General features: G+C 34.5%; 1 long non-coding RNA gene across 2 annotated transcripts; it reads left to right on the forward strand.

The window, feature by feature from the left end:
• The first annotated feature begins 1,532 nt into the window (after positions 1–1,532).
• LOC125666083 (uncharacterized) lies at positions 1,533–4,370 on the forward strand. 2 transcript variants are annotated; one of them, XR_007366499.2, is made up of 5 exons: positions 1,533–1,656; positions 2,223–2,321; positions 3,106–3,242; positions 3,508–3,644; positions 3,885–4,370. It is a non-coding gene; the product is annotated as an uncharacterized LOC125666083 (long non-coding RNA). The 2 variants fall into 2 exon arrangements; XR_007366500.2 differs by having other exon boundaries at positions 1,648–1,671.
• The last annotated feature ends 207 nt before the right edge of the window (positions 4,371–4,577 follow it).

The raw sequence follows: 4,577 nt of genomic DNA on the forward strand, positions 1-4,577 counted from the left end.
GTCCCCCAGTAGGATCATGACTGGCAAATAAAATATTTTCATTTATTTCAATTAATCGTAATTACTCGGTTATTTTTGTAGACGCAAATGAAGCTGTTATTCGACGACACCATTAGTCATGCGAACTATACTTTTCTGCTGCTTTCAGCCTAAGTGTATACAAATGTAGCCATGACGTCACAGCCTTACGATACGGTATGAAGCACAAGGTTCGGGGCTAAAACAAATGTATATGTAGCTAAGATATTCTACTTCTATTTGTTTATATCTTAGAGTATAAACAATGATACCAAAACTGAATTATGAAAATTCATCTTTAAATTGACACAATATACAGTTATTTGGTTCTAGCCTTAATTTTAACCTCATCCATATGCGCAGATCCGGCAAATAATAGTCCGAAATATCTTACGTTTTCCTGGCTTTTTTATGATTTTGACATTTACTGTGCCAGAAAAAACGTCCGAACAGGCGCCGTTACGTAAACTGGAAATTCGCCGCCTCCAGCTGGAGGCGGCATTCTCGGGCCGATTTTAAATACTTTGGAGTCAAATTCAATATTAAACTCATAATTAATCAATAAAATTGGCCCCCACGAATTTAAATTATTCTACAGTATTCCCCCGAGGACCATGATTTGAACAAACTTGAATCTGCACTGTGTCAGAAAGCTGTCATGTAAACCTCAGCTCTTCTGACTAATTGGTTCTCGAGAAGATTTTTAAAGATTTTCTCTATTTATTCCCATTTAAAACTTTGATGCCCAATTGTGACCCCAACCTACCCCCGGGTGGCATGATTTCAACAAACTTGAATCTGCATATGTCGGGAAGCTTTCATGTAAATCTTAGCCCTTTTGGATCAGTGGTTCTTGAGAAAAAGATATTTAAAGATTTTCCCCTATATATTTCTGTGTAAAACTTTGATCCCCTATTGTGGCCTCAATCTACCCCTGGGAGGCATGGTTTGAACAAACTTGTTAGGAAGCTTTCAAGTAAATCTTAGCTCTTCTGGCTCAGTGGTTCTTGAGAAGATTTTCCCTATATATTTCTATGTAAAATTTTGACATCCTATTGTGGTCCCATCCTACTCCCGGGGGCCATATGATTTTTACAAACTTGAATCTGCACTATGTCATGAAGCTTTCATGTAAATTTCAGCTCTTCTGGCCCAGTGGTTCTTATAAGAAGACGATTTTTAAATGACCCTACCTAATTTTTGTGATTATCTCCCCTTTGAAGGGGACATGGTCCTTCATTTAAATAAACTTGAAAGCCCTTCACCCAAGGATGCTTTATGCCAAGTTTGGTTGAAATTGACCAAGTGGTTCTGGAGAAGATGAAAATGTGAAAAGTTTACACCAACAACAATATATGATCGGTGATGACATTTTTAAAAACGGTTTCTATGCGAGATTTGTGTATTCCATTGAAATAGATAAACTCTGAAGTTACATATTTTATCAAAAATACGTCCGAAATACCCAAGGAATTGAACATTTAAAAATAAAAGAAGGGGGTACCGGAAGTCTTGTCCACAAGCACCTGTGTGTGTAGCCTGGTTCCCGAGGCCTTCCGATGTGCAAGCACGAAGGCCAGGCACTCACTGTCGAATGGATTCTTCCACTGATCAAAATCCAATATGGCGGACTCAATGGTAAGTAATGGGAATGTACGTAAATGAGCGTATCATGGCTTAATTAGCTGTGTCACTTTCGATTTTATGTCATTAATTGCCAGAGACAGACCTTAGGAAATATATAATACTTGGTTTTCCATGTGACACGCTTGTTTGATATAGTCTTATCCCTTTGTTTTCAAGCAAGTAGGTGATTCGTCAACTCGCATATTTTTCACGTGTGTTAAATTAAATCTAACCGTGTCACTTCGTTTTTTCTACTATTGTTGGGTTGCATAGGGTTGCTGGTGAAGATATAGACTGAGTTTTATAGATGACACGCACCAGTTTTCCTATTTCGAACGGGCAATTTCAGATCGAATTTCCTCCACTCATTTTTGGACAATTTTTGATTACATATAGATCTCATGATGTGCTTTACTTTGATAAGACTATATAGGCTATAGCTGAAGTTTAAACGATTACTTTTTTGTGCGATGATGGAGGTGTTTTAAGCTTTTATTGGACTTAAAGTGTACAATTTTACAGATTCTCGAAATTATATACATGTGTATCACTATATATATTAATTGTTTTAATTTCAGATAATTTTCCATACATATGGAAAGAAGAAACATATGATAGTGGGTGAAAAAACACCCTCATATATAATGCTTCATGAATATGCAAAACCATGCCAACAGGTATAATAAGATGTATATATTGCTTGTGTAGGAGATAAGGCTATTTATGCATTTTATAATTCAGTATCATGGTCTCTCACAGTGTCAATTATTTAATTCTTATGTTGACCTGCCAACTTTATGCTTGATCCAATAGGCTTGATTTAAAGTTTCTGTTGTTACTTTGGTTTACTGTGAATATTCTGCAGATTTCAGAGGGGATCACTAACAATTTCATTGTCAACAGTTACTATTCCTCTCCGACTCAGTCCCGCTTGTCCAAAATTGTATTTGTAGGTCGGCCCACAGTTTTTATATATTGCCAAATGTTATACATTGAGGTATTCTATATTTGTGTTAGCATTATATTTTGCATTTGTTTGTAACTCAAATTCTTTGTCTTCTTTATGAGAGAACTGAGTTCATACACTTCAATTTAAAAATCTTATGTAGTAGCCAGGAATTCTGTATCTAACAACAAAAACAAATTTTACATAATTTGAAGTACATGATATGGCGCTATAGTAACATTCATTGTTATGCTTTTGCACAAACTCGTTGGTACTGCTTGGATTTGATACTAAATTCACACCTGCTAAAACTTCAAAGAAAAAAATATAGAAGATCACCATCTGGAGAAACCCTCATTCATTCCCCAAAACAAAGTTTTGCATTTATGTTCCTCTCACTGTATTGAAAATTTTGTCTAGTGGTACTTGTGTACCAAATTAATGATTCTTAATATAGTTTTGTGGAAAAAAGAAAAGAAAGATAACCAGATTGATCTCTTTATTTTACCATGTAGTCTACAGACTCCAGATGGAAAGAGATGGAGAAAGAATTTCTAAAGGGGTATTCAAGGACCCATCCTCCTCCACACTAATTCATATTGGAAGGAATTGACATCCAACTTGAATAAAGAATTACAGACTTCCAGAACAGGTTAACAACTAAATCAATTTGTTACAGTCTGTTATTTCAAGTTTCCCACCTCTTATAGCAATAATAAAAACAATTATTTCTGGCATCTAAAGGTGAGTTAAGAAGTTTATCATATTCTAAAATATGTTCCCTTTGTTAGTGGAAGAAATTCAATCCCAAATTGATTAAATTCAATACTGACATTTTCTGGATTGATAAAACACAATAGTGACAAATGCATGATTTTTTGGTATATAATGAACTGACCTACCTTGTTTTATTTCAGGTGCATCATGGAGATCCTTTTAAAAAGGAGAGGCCAGATCTTCAGATGACTTTATTGAAAATGAGAAATTTCTGAGTGGAAGTGACGAATGTGGCATGCATACAAGCAGACATCAGCATTCCCTCCCTCTTGTTTGTGTAAGTAAAACCTGCATGAATATAAAACTTTAGAAGAAAAGGGAAATATATTGACATTCAAAATTCACAGTTGGTTGTTCATCTTCTACAAAAATTACAGACTTGTTTCATTATTTATCTATGATAAAATTATGACATAATTAATATTTATGATGTATGTGTATTGTGTATTTACTACTATTCCTGATACAAATCTTTACTGATTATACTGATGTTTGTGACATTGTTTATAATTTTTAGATCAGAGGTGAGCTTTTTGAGCAAGACTCATGGAGGAAGTTTGAGAGTGTCAGTTCTCAGATCAAAAAGTTAGCTAGCAGTAGGAGGAGTAGCAATTCATTCCACAGTATGACATGAGAAATACGTGACTAGAAAGACCTTAAAAAGGAGATTTGGCATTGTTTCATGTGGAGATTAAAGAACCTTCGAAATATATAACACAGACATGTTTCAGTTACTTGGGGATAACACTTATGAGGAATTTTGCTAACTTTCAGATTGGAATTCGTGCTTGCACATCGGAAGGCCTCGGGAACCAGGCTACTACATAATCATGAAGCAGTTTCATTTTGCAACCGGATATAAGAAATTTTATTTTATTTCGCATTCCGATTCCGATCGAAAGTTGTTGACTGGGAATGACGTGTTTTAATTTAATATACATGTAGCATCAAGCATTTTTTATATCACATTAAAAAAAAAAACAAATATATACTCATACACAATGTTGTAGAATTATTTCTTGTAAATTTTCTATAGATCAATACAATGCATATCATAATTCAAATTGAATTATCTCCCTTAGACAGTGGTAAATAAATACGGTCATAATAAGAAAGATGATGACATTCCAACAGACAGACAAAGTGACATGACCCCAATATTTATAGGTGTCTTCCTCTTATTGTAAAGCATTTCTGTACAAAATTTGAA

The sequence above is a fragment of the Ostrea edulis genome, chromosome 10, assembly GCF_947568905.1.
Source record: "Ostrea edulis chromosome 10, xbOstEdul1.1, whole genome shotgun sequence".
Taxonomy (NCBI): Eukaryota; Metazoa; Mollusca; class Bivalvia; order Ostreida; family Ostreidae; genus Ostrea; species Ostrea edulis.